Source organism: Nipponia nippon, unplaced genomic scaffold (genome assembly GCF_047370975.1).
Source record: "Nipponia nippon isolate SJK-2023a ecotype South Korea unplaced genomic scaffold, ASM4737097v1 scaffold_5, whole genome shotgun sequence".
Classification (NCBI taxonomy): Eukaryota; Metazoa; Chordata; class Aves; order Pelecaniformes; family Threskiornithidae; genus Nipponia; species Nipponia nippon.
Window position 1 is genome coordinate 58,283,848 of NW_028262369.1, and position 23,596 is coordinate 58,307,443.

The 23,596-nt window shown below is 46.7% G+C and overlaps 1 protein-coding gene across 1 annotated transcript in view; it reads right to left on the reverse strand.

The window, feature by feature from the left end:
• Positions 1 to 562: 562 nt before the first annotated feature.
• The window catches only part of TWIST2 (twist family bHLH transcription factor 2), a 38,234-nt gene continuing 15,200 nt past the window's right edge, over positions 563 to 23,596 (reverse strand). The window contains exon 2 of the mRNA XM_009461077.2: positions 563 to 1,180. The gene's annotated coding sequence lies outside the window, so the exon portion shown is untranslated. The remainder of the gene's footprint in view (positions 1,181 to 23,596) is intronic.

The following is a 23,596-nucleotide window of genomic DNA, read 5'->3' on the forward strand; positions in this document are numbered from 1 at the left end:
CATTTCCACCAGCAAGTGTGATGGAGACCAGCTTGTTGTTACTCTAGCTGAAGGCAAGTGTGCAGACCAGTGCGTCTGATCCGTACCGAGATGCATTGCATTTTGCTTAAAAAAGGGCTCTGCTGAGAGCAGAAGCCACTCAAGCGGTGCGTCGGAGACCACAGTGCTGAAGAGCTGTGTGCCTCCTCTGTAGCACCTGCAGCTTGAACAAACCTCCTTAGCCAGGGTGCAAGTAAATAACCAGCTAATCCTGGTATATGCAGGCAACATCAGCCTGAACAAGTGATACTCATACCTTCTGCACTCCATCACCTACTACCTGGGAAACAGATTTTAGCCAAATTGTCGAGTGTCAAAACATTGCAGGATGCAAGGAAGCAGTGTAGCTTCTGCCCAGAGCTGTGCAGTCAAGAATGTAAATCTCATAACATTGGTAGCTGCATGACATCTTTATTTTTATTGGCAAGAGAAGCAGTATATACAGCAACATTGCAGTCTCTTAGCTTGTTAAAAATATCTCAATAAATAAAACAAATAAGCAACATATACACTGGAACAGAAAATGAAAAAAAAAGGGGGGGTGAGCGGTAGCAAATCATGGAGCAATAAGGAAGAGGCGGTAGAGTGTGGAGGGCAGTCTGTAATCCAGGCTGTACTTGAAACAAATCATGCAGGGAGCTGGGGACATGGTGGGATTTTTTCTTCTTTTTTTTTTCTGAGAGCCTTGGTCCAGTTTTGACATTACTGTACAAGAAATCAGGTTTTGAATTTTAAAAAATAGACAAAAAAAAAAACCAAAAAGAATACAGCTAAGGGGAAGCAAAATCTGAACCCAAAGATTTCTCATAAATGTATTCCTGAATTAAGATTTTTCAGAAAAAAAAAAAAAAGAAATAAAACCAAACGCACAGACAGACAGACACAAAACCCAACAACAATGAACAACCAGGAATCTTGCTTCTCTTTTCTCTTTGGTCAGTTCCTTGGGGAGAGATGTTGCAAAGGTTCAGACTGTTAGCTTTGGTGCTGTTTTCTGTTCAGTCTAAGTGGTCCGCAAGAGTTCAGAGCGAGGGAGGTCAAGAGGGGTCTGTTGGACCAGTTTACTTGAGGTTGTTAAGGTTTCAGAAGCTACAAACTTGGATACATCCCAATTCCACTTCAGTCTCAGACACTGGACAGTCTGGAGAGAAGAAAAAAAAATAAGAAAAGAAAAACAAATATACCAAATACAGGACATCTTTCTGAGATATGTTGTCTTGTAAGTTCTTTTCCCCTACAAATCAAGGCTGTGGTTCAACCACCTCGATTTCAACCACATGTTGAAACCTGCCCCTGGTCCCAGCAGCGTGGAGGCACACAGTTAATCCAGCAGCTGGGTGAGACCCAGTGCACCAAGAGCAGCCCTCACTAACCCTTAAGCAAGTGAAATGAGGAGATGGGATGCTCAGGTGCCTGAGATGGGCCTTAGCAACCCCACCCACAGTGACTCTTGGCTCCTCCTGCAAAATCAGGCAAACCCTGCTGGAAACAAATATGTTTCCTTTCCATCGAGGGGTACCGTATTTATGCAATATCTAAGCACATCCAAAAACAACAAAAAAAAACCCAAAAAAAACCTTAAAAACTCCTTTGACTTTTGGATGTATAGCCTACGTTCAGAGTCTGATAATGTCACAGCCTTTTTTTGCATTGTACTGTGAAATGGTAAATCCATAGGCAGAAGCAATGCATCCATCAAAAAGTCCATATGCTGACAGCAGCATCTCCAACCCCAAGGGATGTTGTGCTAAACCCTTGTTTTCCACGTGGTTCCTGGTGACCCAGCCCTGCGTATCGTCTCTGCTCTGCCCCGTTTATCGTGATGTGACAAGGTGCAGCAACACATCGACGAGCCCTGTTACCTGCAAGGTTTGCTCTGATCTGCACCAACCTGCTGCTGCTCATTTGTGGGCTGTTGGGACAAACTCTGTGACCCCGTATTGCCCATGGGAGATCCTGTCTAACTTGGGGGAGGGATGGCTTTGCAGGCGAGATGCTGTTTCTGCCTTCAGAAAGCCACCTCATCTCATATATCAAAAATCAGATATAATTATTTCCTCCCACTAAGGAAAGCTTCCATTTAGCTTATTTCCTTTCCTTTCCTTCTCAAAGTTATTAATTATCTAATTACAACCACATTCTGCAGACGAGCTTGGGACTTGACAGGCTGCCCAGGACCACTTAGGAAAGCTTAACTGCTTGGTGTGTGCAAGCAGCGATGGTTTGTGTATGCATATGTCTGACAGATGACAGGCTGGCCCTTTCCTAATGCTGGTGTTGCTGCAGCCCTAGTCAGGAAGGGACTCAGGAAAGGAAAATAAAATACAGGGAGGAGGAAGATACCATGGAGCAATTTTCTGCTTGAGCCTGGGGGCAATGTTTAAGCTCAGTTTCTTTTTTTTTTATTATTATTTTCTCCAGCAAGGGGTGGAGGATGTTTGCTGCCAGCTACACAACAAATTGCTGTGCGCTGCTCTTCTCTGAACCCGGCTGCCGTGTAAAACAAGGTGAAACCAGGTAGCAAGCAATACTGAGCTGATCTATTTCCACTGATTTTTTAAATCCCACCCAAGACTGGAGAGGTCAGCCCAAAGCTGCTCTTAGAGCAAAGCCAGTGATTTGCAAGCTGCTGTCTTTAACCCCGGGTGAGACACCCTGCTCTGGCTGCTGCTGCAGTGCAGGATCCCGTTTCCACTGGTCCTTTCTGGTTTCCAGCAGCCCTTTTGGCTCCAGCCAACTGGAAAAATGGGAATTTCACAGCAGCTCAGTGCTAACAGGGTGTTTTGGCTTCCCTGTTGTGGTGAGTTGAATGAGCACTGAGCACAGTCTACCTTGCGGACAGCAGGGCTGCTATGCCCCAGGGCTCTGGCATGGCTCTGCCAGCTCCCCTCCTGTGCTCCCAGGGCTTACCCCATCCTTTCCCATCCCACACAGGGCCCCAGGACCAGGGTCATGTTGGGCAGATGTGGCTGCTGTGCAGCCACTGCTTGGCTAATGCCTGGTTACCAGCCCTGGCATGAGCAGATGATCTGGTAGGCTATTGCCACTGCTATTTTCTGTGATTATCCACTGCACATTAAAGCAGCCTATCATGGAGCAATACTGTGACCAGATACAGAGGTCACCCAAAGGAAGCTGCTATACCTGGCGATGAAGGGGTTACTCTCCCCATCTTGACATGTACCTGTGTTTCACGTCATGTTGTGTAACATTTTGCTGGTTGTTCTTACCACGTATTCTTATATATATACACATATCACAGAAGATCCACATCAAAGAGTAAAACCCACTCATTCACAGACCCAATCTGTCAGCATGAGAGAAGGAAAGAAGTGTGCAAGATGAGAAACGCCCCCCCGTGTGACTTATTCCCTCTGTTTCTTCTTCTCTGGACCTTTGGGATGTTGGATGCTGACTGTTTTGGAAAATCTGGCTCTAAGTAGCAATTTGAACACATAAATGGTAAAGGAAGAAGATGGGCATCTGCTTGTTGCATGAGGGACATGCTTTGGTGGTGGGATGTGTGGCAACATGTCCACTGCAGGCAGAGAAGTGATGAGATGTGTGATGTCTGCACCCAACCTGTTCCTCCTCAGTTATCCCCTCCAGGTCACTTGAATAGAGGCGTACTGTGCTAAAAACCTGATAGCATCCCATGTGGAGCTTTATAAGGTGAGGGGACTTCAGTGGTTTCTCAGTTTGCTTAAAAGAGCGTTACATATATTGGAGAAATTATACTCTGAATCTGGCTTGTGATCCTCATGTCACAAACCTGGTCCTTGCTCACTCCATGGTTTGAGTCTTGCAGGGGGAGGAAGGATCAGCTCCTGGCTGAGGAAGATGGACCTGCAGGCTGGTCTTTCCTCCTCTCCTACTCAGTGCTGCCACACCACTGCAGCCAGACCCTTCGTGGTGGCTGTCTCCTCCTGCTCCTTGTTTCTGGAGAGCCCATCTTGAAGTGTCCTAGGAAACCCACTGTCTTGTGTCTCGGCCCCAGAAGGGCTGGCTCTGATCTCTCAACTCGTTGCACACCAAAAGGGGAAGCACTTCCCTGCTTGCCTTCAGGAGCTATAAAATGAGTCACCAAAGCCCTTCTGGCTCCATCCCCTCTTAAATTATAGACAGCTTTTCCATAATGATTTTGTGCTTTAATGGACCCTCCTAAGGTCATGCTTCACGTTTATGATCCTTTAATTCCAGAGGGGCTCAGCAAGGCGTTCATCGAAGACTGCCAAGGCACTCAGCTGGCAGCTACTCCTGTGGCACTTCTCAGCTCCTCTCCCACGAGCCGGACTCATGGAGGTTTCCTAACTCAATCCTACAGGAATATCTGCAGGTTTCCTATGGCAGCTGAATGACAAGGTATGTATCTATGGGACTTATTCTTAAAAGAAACAGCAAAGCCCACAGCAGATTTCACAGGGAGGGGGCATAATTTCTTCCTGGCACTAAGCTGATGTGGTAGGACAGCAGGACCTTGCAGAACTTAGTTTTAATCCCAGCTCACGCACAGATTTGCTGTATAATTGCTCTCTCTGCATGTGCCTCAGTTTCCCTGGTTGGGAAATTGCAGTACATCCCTTCTTCTCTTACAGCATGTGTGGGATTTAATCAACTTGTGTCCATAAGGCACCTTGTGATTCTCCAAGGTATAGCTGAAGGGCATAATACTGTATTATAACACTGCATGATTATAGTATCTGGACTGAGAGATGATATTTGGTGAAGCTCTCTGCTGAACATAGTTTCCAAGCATTTCTCTGACCCTGTAGCTTGTAACACAGAATATAGTTGTTATGCACTGCTATATCGCAGACCCAATGCAGTTTCCACTATACAGTGAATTGAAGGGCTTGCTGCTCTATTTTTTTCCTTGCTTTAGGAGCATCCCCCAGCCCCTTAAGGAGCATTCACCAGCCCAAGAGCACAGCGTGGAAACCATGAGAGCTGAGAGCTGCAGGCTTGATGTAAGGTGACAGCAAGAACAGAGCCTTGGTTGCAAGAAATTTTGCAACTGGTCCCTGAAGTCCTTGCTTATATAAGATTAGGGTGGTTTTGGTTACAAAGGGATTGAAATTATTTCCATAACATGGCCAAGAGTGCAAATGAAATATGAAATGCAGTAAAACCATTTGAGTTTGGTTTTTGTTTTGTTGTTTGGTTTTTTTGGGTTTTGTTTTGTTTTGTTTTGTTTTGTTTTGTTTTTTTTAAAGGATGCTTTTTCAACTTCTTTTAAAGTTGGGAATGTAAAAAAATGGTTCTGTGCCTGGGGCCCAGCCTCTCCCTCCGCATGGGCTTCGGCCAGCCAAAATCCCTGCCAGGAAGGTGCCGGCCCACCTTCTTGCCTTGTGTTTGGGGCTGGGGACAGGGTCAGGCAGTGAGGAGGGGATAAGGGGTACAAGCTTTGGAGTAGTGCAGCACACACCAGCTACTTGCCCTGCGCCAGCTGGTACTGATTTCAGCAGTCACCAAGAAATTTATAGACTGTTTCCTCCCCCCTTCCCCTTCAACTTGAGGAAGTAAAAACCAGCGTGGGTTAAAGGCAAGACCCTGGTCCTGCTTGGTGGGTCAGTGCAGGGCACGCTGCCCATGGGCTGATGATGCTGCCTTTGGGTGCCTCCGGAGTGGATGTGGTTTCTGAATGAGCATTGCCGAATCCATCCTTGCCGAATGGAGTTTGAATTGCAATAACAAATTTCTTATAAGTGACACAGTGGGCACACTCCTCAGTGACCCCGCGTGTGGCTGCCTGGGCAGTCCCAGCCAGCTTCCCCACCAGTCCATGTTGTCCCAGCAGCTCTGCTACCTTCGGCTCCATCCCTGCTGCTGTATTTTGCCTCCTTTGAAGTCTCCCTCCCCAGACAGCACCTGCTCTTTAGGCGTCCCCACAACATTCATTTTAATGGGATGTTAACTTCAAAGGCTGCTTTTTTGCACGCTGTGGAGGTTTGGAGCGGGGAGCAGCATTGCTGCGAGGTGGGCTGGCGAGCAGTGGAGCTGCCTGGGGTGAGGAGGTAGGACACAAGCAGAGCAGGCAGCATTGCTGGGCATGGGTGACAAAAGAGCTCTGCGATCTTCCTCCCCAGGAAACGAACCCGCACCGAGGAAGCAAGTGTTAAACCAGCCCATGAGAAAGTGCTAAACAAACTCAGCCAGAGATCCCCATTGCCACTGTCTTAAAACTCATCATTCCAAAACGAGAATAACCAGAATGGATAAATACAGGGAAACATACAACAAAAGCCTACCCAGGTTATCACTAGCCCTGGCTGATAATTAAAGCTTTATTGTGCTAGGTGCTGCACCATAGCTCGTAAGATGTTACGGGGATATTGCAGGGTGGATGGGGAAGGAGAAATCCCCTGTTGAGTTGAATCTGCTTGGAGATAACACCTGAGAAAGATGGGGCAGAACAAGCATGTCTGGCAGTGACCTCTCTGGTTGTTGTTATCCAGATGTATACCTTCAGGGCTGGAGACCTGAAGGTCTCTTTATATGTTTATAAAGAGGAGGAAAATGTGACATAGGTGAATTATTCTGGAATAGTCCAGCCACTGGGTTCAAGCAATGCTGTGTTACAACACAAAAGGGGATGCTCCTGCTCTAGAAAAATCAATAAAATGTTTCAGTCGACGCTAAGTAGCAGCTGCCCTTAATATTTTTCAAAATAAATAAATGTGGCTAGTTTGGTTATTGCATTATGTCATACCCCCGGTACGCACACCCACCGCACCAGCGCTGCGTGCGTCCTGCCCCGTAGGCACGGGGATGGGGACGGGAAAAACAACAGCGAACAATGCAAAACGTGACTTGGGGGGCACACATGTCGGCCCCCATGCCTTTGGAGAGAAAAGGTCAGCGTGGGCTGGTGTGAATTATTGAAATGTCAAAGCAAGCAGCTCCAGAAATCGGGTTGTTCTTTTTTAGATTAGGAAATGCCAAGCTGGAGGGGAGGACGAATCTCAGCGTTTTGACTCTCAGGCCAGAAAGTCTGAATTTGGATTATTGCTGGCCGTGACAGCCCCATCTTGCCTGGCTACCAGGACAGTGGGGTAGCAGGCAACCTGGGCTCCTGAAAGCATCCCATGCTCCTCTCTCCCCACCCCTGTGACCCAGCTCAACCTCAGATTTGCCAGCCAAGGGGACTGCCATTAAGACCTACATGGCAGCTTGAAGTGCAGAGGTCTGAGACACCCTGGAGGATCTTGCTGGGGGCACAGAAATCACCTAACCTGGCAGGGGTTGTCATCATCATGGGCAGGGTCCCCACATGAGGTGCTCATTGCCAAACACTCCCAATTCAGCCCTTAAGCTTGCTCATTCCTGAGCATGGTGAACCAGCACCATCACTCCCAGCTGCCTTAGGAATGACTGCTTTAAAAAAGCATATGGCAAGTATCAGTCATAATATCCACAGTCAGGTTTGTATGCTTTGCATTCCAGCATCCCATGGTTTTTTATCTGCTCATAACCTTCTGAAACTTATGCTGCTTGAGCTGAAAACTTTCCATGCCCAACGGTGATTCCTCTTTCTTGTTGTTGTTTTTGTTTTCTGGAGCCCAGGCAAAAATGGTCCAGCTGTTTTGGAGCACAGGCAGATTGGAAAATAGCTGCCCTCCAAAATGCTGAAGGCTTCACTGTGGCTGTGTGTTGGAGGTTGGGATGGCAGCGGGTGGAAAGCTGAAAGGCAGCATGCAAATTTCCTGCTGGCAAAGCAGCATCCCACCTGGACCTGGAGGAAATTAAGTTTGTTTTGACCTAGTTCTGAGCCTCCCAAAATCATCTTCAAACTATGCATGGACTGAGTGTTTCTGTGAGCCATATGAAGCAGACCTAAGGCAGGAAGCATGGGGAGTTATTTTAGCTTGGCTTTTATCACAGCACCATTAAACTTGCAGCCACCGTGAAGCAGCAGAGATGTGCTAGGGTGGAGGCGAGGTGGTGGCTGCCAGGAGCTGGATTGGAGCTGGACTCATGACAAGCATGTTGGGACATACACAGGCAAACAAGGTATTTCCCACCTGAATGAGGTGAAATGTGTTCCCAGCAGAGTGCCTGGCCAACTTTAGCAAACCAGCATGGCTCCTTAGCCCTGGGAGGTGGGATGCCTCTTGCCTCCCTCCTGCCTGAAGAAGTCCCTGGTGTCACACAGCAAGCTGAAGTTAAGGTATGCCCAAGCGTGGGCTGTGCATGCAGCTTTGCCTCTCTCCTGCCATGCCCACAACCCCCCCCGAGTCCTCCTACAAAGGATCCTTTTCACCTGATGCTGTCCTCCTTCTGTCTGCTTCACCCCAAAACAAGAGCAATTGCTCTGTAGCTGAAGGCAGCCCAGCTTGTTTTTAGAGTTTGTAGAGAAAATTTTGCTCTATCAGTCAAAACTGGAGGTCAGAAAGTGATGTCAGAGTGACACCAGAGGAATTTTCAAACACTTTTCAATTCTGCAATTCCCATGCTGAAATTTCTGCATATAATTTGTATCAAAAAGGCTAAAACTCAAATCAAAACACATGGAATATTTCAGCTGACTTCGACAAATCTTTGGGTGTGATTATGGAAGTACGGGTCTCTGTTCTGTTTAAGGATGGGAAAACTGTATCTGAACATGCTGTGTTCATGTTTATGTATGGTTTAATGTATGCTCAAATATTTTTATAGCAAAGTCAAAGGAAGAAAGGATCTGCTGTTACACATGTAGTGTACATAAAGGTACACTCACTGCAGGCATTGGCTGGATCCGTACCAAAGGGATATTCTCAAATTATCTTGTGGAGTTGTCAGCTATCCTCAAAGCCAAAATGGACAGTAGCATATATTTGAAATTTAAAACATTTTTGTGATCGAGATGGTGCAAAAATGCAATTTTTTTAGGAAAAATACCATATTGCTTAGCAGCAGCAGGACCTTTGTGAATAGGTAACCACATGCCCTCCTGCGTGGGAAAAGCCAGTGTGTGGCAACTCCTGAGAAGGATGGAGAGCTGTATTTTGGAAAGCCATTTCCCAGGGTGCCTGGGTGGGGAAAACGAGACAGTGGCAGTGTGAGGTGGAACACCAGCACTTTGGTTGTGTCCTTGAGCACATCTACCTTGCTGCCCACACATCTGCCTGGGAAACCAGCCCGTACTTGCTTGTGCAGTAGTCCCTGGGGATCCCCAGCTGCAATGCCAGGAGTTGGGGCACCTCTTTCTGAACACGACCAGAGGTGAGCAGCAGAGGTGAGGCACAAAGGGGAAACTGAGGCACAGAGGACTGGCACCTTAAAATAGCAGAAATCCCTTGATTTTTAGGGTGTTTCCCACCACAAAAGGCTAAAAAGATTGGAATGGGGAATAAATTCCCATCCTCGTGGTTGCTTTCTGCCCTCTGGGGAATGCTGGTCCTTGTGGCCATGGCATAGACCCTTCCATGGGCCAGGAAAGGAGAGAGCTCAAATGCATGGCCATCTCTCAAGCAACACAAAAGGCAGCAGGGCCAGGCTGCAAGGCTTCAGAGGGGAGGAAGCAGTGGAGAAAGGAATTCAGATAATTGTGTACATGCAGCGGGGGGAGAAAGGTCCAAAATCAGATCTAATGCTGCGGGTACGGACAGACTGAAACCAGATACTCTGGCTTGTGTTTTTCTGCCTTTGCTGGTATGAACGCTTATCAACCATCCGCTCTTGAAGTCTCCCAGATGAAGGAAAGCCACAATTATGTGCATCTTACAGCTGGGAAACCATTTAAAAACATATCCCTCGCAGTTGTTCATTCCTGAGCCGCAGGGCTGCCCCCTGCTATCACCAAACGTGCCCCTCACCGTCTAGAGGAAAGCGTCTAATCTAATTTACCCCAGACTTTTCAGACCTTGGAGGATTTATCTGCCCGTGGCTGGTCCAAGGGAAAACATCCTCCCTGTGTCCAGCAGCTCCCTGGTTTGTTATCGGGCGCGTAACTAGCTGTTTGATGGGGATGTGGCATAAGAAAAGGGAGATTTAAGACTTTTCTCCTCCCTCTGAAACTGTTTCTGTCTCCCCAGTCCATCCTGCCCACCATCGAGAAAGGTCAATGCTTGCTCACACCTCACTGTCTAGGAAAAATAGCAGTGATGAATGATCCTAAAGAGACAACGTCAAACAAAGAAACCAACAGGAGAGCCCATGGCCCTGGTCCCTCCTGCCCGTGTCTCGTCCTGGCCAGCGGAACAGGACAGAGCGCACCCATGAGCCTGGGGACTGGACCGGCTGCCAAAACCAGTTCCTCACCCACAGCTGAAATAAATCTGGGGCACTTGTGAGTCCTCCTCTCATAAATAACTACCCACAGCAGAGAGAAGTAGATTGATTCAATTTAAAAAAAAATAAGTCTAATGTCAGCAAGCAGCCAATATTGATTGAAATGACTGAATAATCTTGCTTTAAATCCTTTTTTTTTCCCTTCACTCTGCTGCAGAAAGGCTCATTGGTGCCCATGGCCACTCATCTAAACAGACAATATCTATGGAGTAGATGTCAGCATGCTGTCCTGGAAGAGCTTCCAGACCTGTAAGGTGCTTGAGTCCAGTTTAACAATGCTGCAATGTATTTGTCACTGTTTATTTTTGCTTTCCTTTTCACCAGATTTTTTTTTAATTAAAAAAATCAATTTAAAAACAATTTAATCAATTTAAAAAATCAATTTTAAAACATTAAAATTTAATTAAAAAAAAAAACAAAACGTAGCACACTAACATTTTAGAAGGGCATGAGATACCATTTGCTTGCATGGATCCAGTGCTGTTGACACTGCTGTGTTTATCAGAATGGCCTGCATTTAAAAATGCTTTATTAATCTATAATCTATGGGCTTATCTATTAACATATTAATCAGCAGTTAGTTGACTGCTTTTGACTGCCACATAATTTATTATTTTGGTATCTATCATGCAGCTGACCTTCTTGCACTCAGTTTGTATTTGAAGGTGGAAAATGAGCTTTCCCATTCTTCCAGCTTCGGACGTACCTCTGGAAGGCTAAACTACCTGGAGCAAAAGAGGTGTCTCTGGTACCAGAGGAGGCTGTGACCCTCACAAACAAGTTTAACACCTCTGCATACTCTGATCTCAATTTTTCTTTAGCTCCTGATAACCAAGCTGTTGGACTTTCCTTGGGGCTTCAGTTCCTTTCCACTTGAGAAGAGAGAGATGCTCACCAAAGAGAGAAGCTGAAGGTCTGAAGGTGCAGTCCCATCCTGGACCTGTGAGACGCCTGCAAGCTCAGAGCTCCTCTGGGAAACCAGCTCTGCCTCGACGCGAATTGGCATAGCCCACCTGTGCCCATCAATGCAAGAAAGCCGAGCTGGCCTCCATCATACCCAGAAACTTTTGCACTCAACCACTTCCCATGGAAAAACTTGCCCTTTGGGGCAACACCTAGAGAAAGCATCTTCTTCAGCATTTCAGCTTGTGGCTGATTTCTCTGGCCCAGATAAAATCAGTCGCCTGGAGCTGGCCTCACGGTAGGGAGGAGAAGTGAGAGCTCTGCAAGGAAATATTTTGCTGCTGGGATGCTCAGGGTTTCTGTGTTATGTCCTGCCTCTCTGCAGCAACCTCCGGGCAGTTAGTAATGTTTGCTCCAAGGTGCTGTGTCCCTCCCTCGACAGAAAATTAAACAACAAAAAAAAGAGCTTTAAACAGGAAGGAGCTCCCCCAAAGGAACATTTCTCTCAGCCCCTGCACTCCTCCACAGCCCGCGCATCGGCCTCTGTAGGGCACTGGGGCTCATTGCAGCTGGAGGAGGAGGTAGGTTTGTGGGAGCCCCTTGTTAAAATCTTGGCAGCACATCACTGAAAGCGCAGCTAGAAATTGCCGAAAGGCGGAAGCTGCTAATGAGCAGTTGGAGCAGGAAAAAGCAGAGCTGCTTCGATGTTTGAAAGGACCGTCTAAGCTCTGTCCTCGGCTCTGCCCAGCTGCCTCGTGGGTGGCTCAGAAGAACAAGCGCTGGGGGACACCACCAGCATCTCCTGACCCACGAAAGGGCAAGTGGCCAGGGAAAGCCAGCAGCTGGGTGCAAAGAAGGACAAGAGGGAGCTGGCCACCAGCAGCCCTCCCGGCTAACAGAGCAGCAGAGAAAGCCCACTGCTGTTTCTCTGGGCTCGTCTCCCCTCCCCAGAGGAACCTACACACAAGCATGGCTTTGCACAAGAAAGGTATGGAATAAAGGAGCAGGGAGGGGGAAAAAAGGCAGGCAATGAGATGTTCCTCTTGGGCAGCTCAAGTAAAATATATGGAGTTGGGAAGGAGAGGTAGCACAGATGCACACATGTCCTTAAACTGTGACTCTGAAGCTGATGAGGCTTGTGCTGAGGATGAGAGCAGTCATTTCACATCTTCCTCTGCCTTGTGAGCCCCTGATCCTCTGGCCTCTGGGCTTCTCAGATCAACTGCCAGACCACAAGCAATTCTGGGCAGGCATTTGGTTCTCCCTCTCTGAAATGCACACCTGCTACCCACTTGGGCTAACCAAAGCAGTGCCAAAGCAATGGAAATATGTTCCGTAGAAATCAGATAAGGAGGGCAAAGTTGTTATGGATGGGCCATATACTTCTACTGAGATGCTCACAGCACAGCAAAAGCCATGTGCAAATCTTATCCTGCACAAATACAGCTTGCAATCTAAAGCTTAATTCATTTTAGGAGACAGTTGCATGACCTGTTGTTACCGGTTAATGACTTATGCCATCACCTGGGCTACAATGACTGACCATGTATCTGCCCTGAGCTGTTTGGAAAGTAAAATATATTGGCGTTTGAGACATACATGTTCTTGTAGGCTGATTGAGACTATCTGGGAGGAAAATATCAATAGGAACATGGTTGTCTTCCTCTTGGAAATATGTGAAGACGGTGGCTTTGGGCAGCTGGCGCCGCATGCAGCATGGTGTGCAGCATGCTCTGACAATGCTGGCAGTCAGTGTGAAAAGTGTCTCTGGTCTCTGTCCATCTCCACAGGGATAAACACAACTGAGATATGAAATGGGCTGTAAAAATACCCTTCTGCCTCCACTCCATTTTAGAATAGCAAAGAGTACTGGACAAAGGGAAACCGTTTCTCCTCCCTGCTGTGTTCCTGCCAAAATAATACAAATTCTAGGAAAAACACCTTGTCTAAAAATAAATATATACATGTGCAGCTTTATTCTTTTTCCAAGGCAACTCTTTCTGTCTGGCCTGCTCAGCCAGCAGTTTCCCTCCTTTCCTTATTTTTCCTGTGTGCAGCAAGTATTCAGCTGCAGTCTGCAAACCTCATGAGTGGCAGCATCCCTGCAGGAAGCGAGAAGCATCATTCTCTGGCTCCGGGACTGGGACTGGGCACCGTCAGGTCCTACCCCATGGATGAGACCTTTCTTACCCATTTCCCCACTTTACCTGTCCCTGCCCTGTTTAGATGAGGTACTTTGGGAGCAAGTCTTTCTCTGTCCATACATAGCTGAGCAGAAGGAGGAACAGCCTCAGCTTTTTTTCATCAGTGCAGCACAAGAACTCTGTAATAATGTTGACTCCTAGGAGTAAATCAGCAAGCAGATGATAGCAACCATCCTTTATGACTGACTCAACTATGCAGATTAATGCCAGTGGAATTAATAACAATAAAACCCCTGCTTTATAAGCATCTATGGTTTAAACTCCTTCTTTTAAAAAAAAACAACAACAAAACACCTGGGGCCACCCACTAAAAGCAGAGACAGTTTGCATAAAATCAATGGCATTTCATGAGCTTCTGTGAACAATCCGCGGGACAGGTATGATTGCCTTATGAAGTTGGGGTGCTTTTTAATGTTCGATACAGTCACTGACAAATAGCAGCTGAAACACCTGTAGGCCAGATGTGCACAGCTGTACGTGTGCCGCTGCTGATCAATCTTCAGATTACATCACGCTCCAGATGCCTGACTTCAGAAACGCTTGGAAGGCAGAGCTGGAGCGAGTGAACAGTGAGCTTAGGCATTCCTTTCTTCCCAATGGCGATGCCGTGCCTCCTCTGCACGCAATGCCGAGCCCTTTTTTTGTCACCTTGACCTGTGTGATGCAACCTCAAAGCAAATAGAGGGGAAACTCCAGCCAGCCATCTGGGGAGAGACATTGGCATCCTATAGCCAGGAACAATGCCTCTGCATGAATAATGTGCTGGGTAGATGGGCTATGTACCGCCCACTCTGCATTTCTACCACCTGAGACCCAAAAAACCATCAACACCCACCTTTGAATTGGTTTATTCTGGTGTTTCTCCACACTGCAACACATGGCACAGCTTCACTGTCTCTCTACAGGCACGTGTGTGTGTGTGCATGTGTAAAGGAACTGCTGTGAAAGTCAAGCGATTCTAATTTTCAGTGGATTAATTCTCTGCTAGAAGTACAGCACTTGTGCCTGTAACACTGGGAAGCAAAACTTTGCCTGCCATGAGAGACTTGGAGGTGATTGCTGAAAAAAGACTCTGGGGTTTTTTGCATTTGGAGTGGGGAAGAAAGTTTTCCCTTTGCTGCATGAAGCTGTTTGCTCTTCAAAATTGGCAAACAGATGCTGGGGCAGATTCTCTGAAACTCGGGGGATTTAATCCTCAATTTTTACACTTATGGGTCCTTACAGAGCATCACAAAAAACCGTTAATGTGAAGAAGCAGGATTCCTCTGTTTCCTTGCCCAGTGTGCTCAATGTCACCATGCCCAGGTTTTGGCAGATCCAGGACTCGCATCCCGGGTGACATTCCCAGATGTTTGCAGAGGAAAGGGTGCTACTTTGGCATCTCCCCCCTAGCATGAGGCAGCGTTTGAAGAATGTGCCCTCGCGCACCGCACCCTGGTCCCCGAAGTCAGTGACCGCAATTGCTCGGCCCCATCCCAGCAGTGTTTCACAGGGCGGCAGGTGCAGGTTTTTGATAACCACCCAGGCTCTGAGTAACGGCAGTGATTCAGTCTATGTGTTACTAATCTCCCAGGACTTTTGGAGGGGATTGTACCAGGCCAGGTCTCCATCTGGGATTAATCAACACAGCTTCATTGAAGTCAAGGGGCCAAATTCTCACTTGGAATAAACCGGCTTAACTCCACTGCAGTCAATAAAGCTACTCTGATCTTTTTTATGACAAGAACAGTCCAACTCTTTAAAATATGTGGGGTTACAGGGTGTTGCCCTCATGCAGAGGGAGTTTCATTATTATACGCCAAACAATCCCACCAGGGTAAGAAGTACTTGGCATTGAGTAAGGCACTCTGGCATGTACCGGTGATGTTAACCACACCGTGCTTCAGGGAAAGGCACTGGCTGACATGCAGAACTGGGGTGAGCACAGCTCAGGACAGGAGCCCCACTGCACACTCGGGCAGCTGCATTCACCTTTTGGGCACCCTGTAAGTGGCTGATGCTAACACCGTGCTTCTGGGAATGGCTACAGTGACCTTGAGTACGTGTGCTGGTAGACCACGGCTTGCTTTGCATTTGTTATCTGCTAGTGCCTGAAGGATCTTTCTCTCTGTCTTCGATGGTCTGACAGCTACATTAGCATGGACACAAGCCTAGCAAGCGCCATCCTGGGTCCTCCGTCTCTCCTGGGCCATTTCTTCCAGCCTTTGCTGCATGTACCACGCTGGACAATCCTTCTCATAAACTTTACAGCTTTCAGCTTCCATGCAGATGGCGTTGCCCATGCTTAAAACCAGCCCTCTAGATTTCAGCCTGAGTCCTTTCACCCAGTTGCTGCTCTTTAGTCTCATGAGCCCCTTCCTCCTCCGCCTTGGTATTCATAAGCAGCCCTGCCACCCCCTATCCTCTCTCCGGTCTCCTTGCCAGCCTCTTCTCAAGTCTGACTCTGCTGCCTGGGGGTGCCCAACACAGCTTTGCATCAGGGGACCTTTGCAGAACAAGTGGCAGGAGGTAAGGTTACTTGCATGGCTAGAAGGGGTTTTGGAGTCTGCAGCGGTTTTGTGGGTTTTTTTGTTTTGTTTTGGTTTGGTTTTTTGTTTGAATGTGCTATGCTTCAGTATAGTCTTGTTTGCTTTGCTTCAAACCTCTTGGCTGGCTCGGATCCCACAACTGCTTGAAGGTTTGTGCTGGTTTTTGGCTGCGTTTGTGCACCTCAGGCTGTGGTGGCTACCAGAGGGGCTCCTAATTAAGGTCATGGCAAGGCTTTCTGGAGAGGAAGGAAATAACATGGCAGCTATAGGGAATAATATGGCAGTGAATCTCCCTTGGGGCTGATCATGGGTGAAATATTTTATCTTTAATTTTGCAGCTTCTGATGTCACCATCCTACTTCAGGAGCCTGGTCTCCTGAGGAGATAGCAGTAACCCGCTGGTCCCTGTCTGGGCACTGAGCAACCATGAATCACTCATTTTTCCAAGACTCATAAGGATAGCATCATTGCTTATAACTCGGCTTGAGGTTGGCCAGCTGCTTTACAGGCTTTCCTGAAACTGTTATGTGGGTGATGCTGGGCAAGCAAGCAATGGGAAGCAGGAAAATGAGCGATCTTACTCACGACCTCTTTAGCAACACATTTCCAGCCCGGATGGTGCTGTGAGCTCCCCAGGATGAGAGCTGCCTAACCCACTGCTCTGCTCCAAGAGCCTGCACTCCCATAAACTAATGTCCTGAGGGTTTTAATTTCCTCTGCAATGAGTAACTAATAATTTTAAAATTTTTTTTATATGCATCACTGAGCTGGGAGTGGACTCCACAGGTGGTGTATTCTGCTTGCTGTCTACCACCTTTCTATGTAGCTATTTCATGTTTCTTTTCTATAAATTTTCTATGAATAAGCTATCTTGCAGACACTTCAGAGCTCTCATGTCAGTTTTTCACCACACTTCTGGAGTTTATGGCTTCATGAGAGGTAAAACATAAAGTTGATCACTCCCTTGCTGCTGTTTTTCAAAGGGGAACAAACAGCCTCACTCCAGGAAGTTCAAACTCATGGAGGAAGAAACATGCAAAGATGAAATCTCTCTGCTAAAGGAGCAAAAAAGTCAGTGTGTCCTTAGCTTATCTACATTTAGTGAAGTATTTAATCACGTGCTTAATGTCTAAATGTGTGTCATTAGCCCTGCTGACTTCAGAGGGGTTTAGCATATGCACTAAGGACATGCAATGTACTTTGCTGGATCAGAACAGGCTAGTGAACGACTACCAAGAACTTGAATTGTATGTAAGCATACACACATGCAGCATGCACACAGAAGCCTAGAAAAAGCTCTGGAAAATTGGCTTACGTGGTCTTTTCCAGTCTGTCATTCTGCAAAAGGCAGATGTAAGTTTTCTTGACTGCAGTTGTCAGGGTTTTTTGGATTTGGGTGATTAAATGAATGGATTAAGTCAACATTTTCAACCAAGTTACTGTGTGGATGACTCAGCTCAACGCCAGCTGGCTGGACTTGTTTAGGTTTGCCAGCTGCAAGCTGGACTTGTTTGAACCTTTGAATCTGAACTCTGCTAGGTTCCCACTGAGCTAATAATGTATGTCACTGTGATACCAATGCAATCTCCTTTCTGGGGGGAGGAAGAGGAGCTTTCTGCATCTGTTCAAAACAAAGACTTTGTACTTTGACTTTGGCAATGCTGTTCCTCTCTGAATTTCACAAGCTGTCCTAGGATGTGGAGACCTGAGCTAAGCTTGTGCTCCTGTGAATCAGGGGCTTGCTCTGAAGTCACTGCTGGTGGGCTTCTCAGCTGACTGCTTGGGTTTGACTAGTGCTGAACAGCTTTTCTGCTTTATACAACTGAGTTTTACATGCAGCTTATGTTTGCAGTACAGCAAAATGTTTCCTTAAGCTTCTCATTCCCCAGGTTAAAACTGCACTTGTATGTTTGTGAAGTGTGAAAGAGGCTGGATGTTACATCTAGTAGTTAAAGTGGAAGCTTTAAAGGCTCATTAAGAAATCAAACTAAATGCAGGTAGGGTATGTGGAAGCATTGATCTATTTCTGTCTAGAGAAGTGTGTGTGCATGCTTCTACATGCGGTACACAGATCATCGCTGATACCATTTATAGACTTTAAATATACTGTGGCTATGGAGGAGCATAGGATGTCTGTAGTGACTTAATTTAAGCACTTTTCACTCCTCTGTGCTTTTTACCAATTAAAGATACTTTTGTTTTCTTTTGAAATTTCTGGTTGCCACTCTTATTCAGGCACAGATGTCTCATCATAACTGTACGTACGCCACACACTTCCCCTACACATGTATGCACCTATAATACAGCACTTGCCCATATCAGTAAATACTTGTGTGCGTGTATAAACATATATGTAATATTGTGAAGTTGCTGTTCAGCTATTAGGGAGCACAACTGCAGGGATGCCACTGACAACCAAAGAGATTCTGGTTTTAGACACCACACCTTGTGGAGAGAGCCTCCTCTTCCACCTGATACTCAGTTCTTAGCAAATGTGATTAGCTGTATTTCTTACTATATTTTCACTTAAAAGGTAAATAGGTTTCTAAGGATCAGCAGTTCCTCAACTTAAAGGCTACCTTAAAACAGCAGTTATTTAAATCAACATCAATAAATAAGTGAATGAAATCAAGTTTTAGGAGACGGGCTCAGGAAGACTGGCTGGTTCTTATGAAACATACTTTTTCCTTGAAGGTGGAAGAAGTAAGAAATGCAAATGGAAAGGAACTCACAAGTTTCTCCTACCTGAATATGAGTGCTGCAGCTAGGAAGGATAAAGACCCTTACCCAGAGCAGCGTGCCTGACTGGGAGCTAGTCTCTGCAACATGTCTGAAGCTGCAGCCCACTTGAACTGCAGCTAGAAACCTTGCAGCAGTGCAACGTGCTTCTGTCCCTGCAGGACTGGCAGGAAGTCTTTGGAAGTCAGGACTCCCCAAATTAAAATAACTCATTTGCTTGTGCCATGCCCACCGACTGGGGAGGTGTCCTCAGACTGGGGGAGCTGTTGGGCCACACTGGTGTCTTAGAAGTGCACGGATGCACCCTACAGAAAACTTAACCTCACATCCCACATGATTTGGCTGAATGAAGTGATCTCTGCCCTTTCCATGTTTATTTATATTTTTAGTTGACTGCATAATCTGGCCCTCTAGAAAGTCCCTTCAGGAGGTCACACAGCTGGAATAATAGCTAATAAATTTTTTAAAATGATTTGGGAGTTATTAAATACTTTCTTCTTCCTTTCCTTCCCTCCCCTCAGTCCCTCTTTGGCAAACGCTCCTGGGTTATTCCACTGGAGTGCTTTCCATTCCAGGGAAGGGCATGCTGCAGAAGCATCCTGATGTGTATGAAGGAAGGACCTAGACTAATCTCCAAGTGTTTGCATGCTGCCCCCAAAGTAGGTAGGGCTGGAATAAGAAAGCTAGCTGAAGTGTGCCGTATTACAGCAGCTCCAGAAGCTAAGGAGAACTCTTGGCATTGCTTTTCCTTCCAGAGATGTCCCTATTCTGCTCCCATCACCTCACTTGTTTTTTTCATCTCTGGTTATGGAATGGTCTCAAATCCAGGGGATGGGGCTCTTAGACTTCTCTAGTATTAAACCATCCAAGCTATTTCCATCTATGCTCTGTTAATGAAAGGAGCTGAGTTTATTCCATTCAGTGGAGCTGTGCCTGGTTACACAAGCTAGGCTCTGACTGCAGAAATTGGTGGTTTGTATCTGTTCTGGGCGAATCTGCTCCCCTTTTCCATGTCTGCAAAGATCCTCCCATGTGCATGGGCTGTGGATGAGATGCTTAGCTTTTGGGAACTCACTGCCTCGCCAAGGGATCACCTCTGATGAGACCCAGCCAAGTCATCTTGTTGGCTGAGGATTGCTCCTAGGCACAAGAGAGCCAAGGGAACACCTGTGGGTTGCCTTTCCATGAAAGGGAGCTGTGGTCTAGTCTAGGGGACCAGAAATGTCTGTGGAGATGGCCTGGCCCACTGCAGTAGCAGGGCATGTAGGGGCTGCTCTGAACCAGTTTGTGTCTTCTCCTGGACTTCCAGCTGTATACTACAAACCTGAAAATGTTGCTTTATCCCTACTTACATTGGTCTTGTATGTTATGGATTGAAGTTTTTCCAAGAGATTCAAAGAGCAACTAAATGATAAAGACTCTCAGACATGAGTGTAGACTGGTATTCTCAAAAGGCTCAAGGAAATTTAGTGCCTTTCAAAAAAAGTCTCAGCTCTGCAGGGGCCCTAAATCTCTTTGGCCTCACCTCTCAGCTCCAGTCTGTTCATCGGAGCCTCTCACTTCCCTAATAACAGATGAGAGGAAGATAGTCTTGGCTGTTTGAAGGCCAAGTTCAGAGTGATGCTCTGGTGTGGGAAGTGAGTATGCACACACAGTGAAGGTGAAATAGTTTTATGCTTCAGCTCAATGGTGTTTGACCAGGTTAGTTCTTTGATTGCCTCCAAGGCAGCTGGCTGCCTGCCTGCTGGGTGGGGAACTGCAAAACTGTCAGGGTGAATTTTGAGCTACTTCAGGTTCAGTAGCAGATGAGAGCTGGGGATCCCTGGCTGCAGGTGGGGAGCTGAGCACCTACTGCTCCTGTGGGAGAGCTGGTAGGAGCTTCAGCTCAACTTTGGGTTAAAGTTGGGACCAGGGTGGGAGAGAAGGTGGGGAAACCTTCCCAGTACCCTACAGCCTGTCTCTGGGAACCCTGTTTACATCTTTCCTCCTTCCCTGTTTTTTGTACCCCTGGAGGATGTGCAGGTGTAAAAAGGGTGTTACTGGCTCCTGGAAGTCTTTCTGCATCCAGCCTGTCTCTTTCTTGACCCTGATGATCATGGTAGGTCTGGCTGCTCCCCCTTCATCCCATTCATTGTGCCTGCAACATCCATGTGATGCAGCGCTCAGTTGTCTGCACAGCAAAGCGGAGATATCCACTGGGAACAGGCTCCTCATGTTAGCGTGATGCCTGGTCAGTCTCAGCTTCCTTTTGTGACAAATTCTAGCCCAAGCTGCTCATTCTGCTTATCGCCTCGGTCTCCAAGGCCCTTTGCTTCCTCTGCTCTTGGTTTCCTGGGCTCCTTCTCCTGGTCTACTGCTCGCTCTTCCCCCTCAACTCCCTTTGCTCCCTCTGTGCTTTGCTCTGTCATTTGCCTCTGCCAAGATGAGAGCACAGGAGATGATCCCAGCTCTTGGTTCAGATTCCCCCAGCTTTGTGTTGTGCCTTCTACCAGTTTTAGGCTCCTTGCTGTCTTTCAGGCTCAACTCAATACCAGCAATGATAGGGAGATGTGTGTGCTCCTGGCAGCTCTCTGTAGTCTCACTGATTGCACTTCTTAAGGCTTTTCCTTGCACAAAGCTTCAAAAGCAACATGAAATTCTTCCCTGTAATCAGTGTGGGTTTTGTCCTGCCTCGGAGGAAGCTGATGCTTAAGTCTCCTCTACTTCCCAGGGGCTCCCTCCCACTGGCAGGCATCACCTATTGTAGTTACATTGCAAAAAGGGGCATCTTCCCCAAGATCCCATCCTACTTCTCAGGAGGGGCTGCAACATGGAGGAGAATCCTGCAGTTTCATGTCTATCTGTAGCAAGCAAAAGCCAGTATGTTAGGATCTACAGCAAAGGGGGAAAAGAGATTAAAGTACAGAAACACATATTTGAAAATGTCTGTAATATACTGCTGGCTCAGTAGCATCTTTAATGCAAAAATCTTGATGTTTTCTGCTTTCCTTTCTGTACCAGAAGCCTCGTGTTGCCATGTCTAGCTTTAATCCTACTTTACTGGTATTTTCTTAAAGCCCCATGTATCTTTTAAAATGTCATTAACAGATCATGTCATGTCTTATTTGATCAATTAATGTAGTATTTTTAATAGGGTATGGTTTTAGTCTTCAGACTTCAGGTGGAAAAGCTTGAACATATGATCTTTTGAAGAGTTCAAAACTGGCAAAAAGAACATGAAGTATGGTCTCTGACATCCTGTCTCAGTTCACATTTGATGTGGGGGGCTGGCAACTGCCTGGGAATTGGCAGGAACCACGGGCACAGGCTGTTCAAAGCTGCAGAAACACAAGAGGGCTTTCACAGCAAGGTGAGAGAAATGCTCCAGGTATCAGCATGATTTTTGACAAAGAAAGTGAATCTTGCATTCAAAAGCAGTTATCACTGTTGTATGAAGTTGGGGGGGAGGTTGCATCCCTGATCTAGGAAGTCAGGGGAGAAAATTAGTCCAAGAGGTGTTTAAGTATGAATTATTATCCAGCAACACCACGCAGGCAGTTCTGTCTTTGCCCTGAGTTTTGCATCTGTGTTCTGACCATAATGGTGATTTTTTTTTAAAATGTGTCCTCTTCTCCACACAATCTCTTGTGGTTTGTGAACTACTGCACTGGTGATTTAAAGCATGCCTAAATGTTTAAGGAAAGTCTGATTTATATTGTAAATGCTGGCTCATCAGTTTTCCTTTTAATCATTGCAACTGTTGGGACCCTAAAGCCCCCTTGGCTCCCCTGGTCACTTTGCACAGTTTTTTAGTGATTCTGCTTTAACTGGGGACCTCAGGATGGCTCTGGCCCAAGTGAACTCCTTGAGATCCTTGTGCAGTATTCTCCTGGTGGTACCCTGAGATCAGCAGATGCTGGCCTTTCTCTCAACTCCCACTCAGTGCCTCAAATCCCAGGGAAAGCTCTCCTTCCGCTGCTACACCCTGTGCTTTGAAGGCAAAAGTTATTCAACAAGATCTTGGGGGTTTGTATGGTTCAACTGCCTTAAATTTGCAGGGTTTTCCAAAGCTGAGATAAAGACACCTCCGTGCACAGCCTGCTTTGCGTCTTCAGTGCCAGCCCTCTGCAGAGCTTCCTCAACACAGATGCGTGCATACCCTGCCTGCATAGTAAGGCTTGCTTGCCTGTGGTAAAGCTAATTCTCTTGTGAATCCTCCTGTCTAACTATATGCGATGCCTGTTTGCAATTATGCACTGAGCTCTTCCTGAGTTACGCAGCTGAGATGTCCTTTACCTTCAGTCTGGTGCTCCTAGCCTCCCCAAAAGCAGCAATCAAACAGCCTGTGAGTAAAATAATTTGGGATTATAATGGATATGTCAAGTCCATGCAACTCCAAGGAGAGCCTGGATGCAAACAGCTCTCCCACACGAAGTGGGTGCTGCTGCCTGTTGAACCAGACTTCTCCTATTGACTTCAGCAGGAGCAGGGTTTGGGCTGTATTTTCTTTTTTTCATTGTGCTGTGACTGTGCAGCCTCCCTCCACTTGTTTGGAAAGCTGTTGCTTGTGTTGTGCTGCCTGGAGCAGTTCCCGGAGAGCAGCACAGCCTGCACTATATGCTCTCTTCATTATCTGCTCTGCTAATGCATGCGCCTACCTCTTTGCCTTTCATGTCTGCTGCTTTTTTTTTTTTCCCCCCTCTTTAGATCACTTGCTTTGGGTCACTTTTTTCTTGGTACTAACTCAGCTGCAGGGTTTTCCAGACTTATTGCTTTTCTGACTGTGGAGGGATCTTTTGTTGTCATTTATTTGTTTTGCTGGCCAGAATACAAAAGGTTAAACAGTTTGGAGAACTTTATTCTGTATTTACTGCCGAGGTAGGTTTCTAAATCAACAGTAAGTTGTGTATTGGAGTGACTCACAGAGCTGCTTAA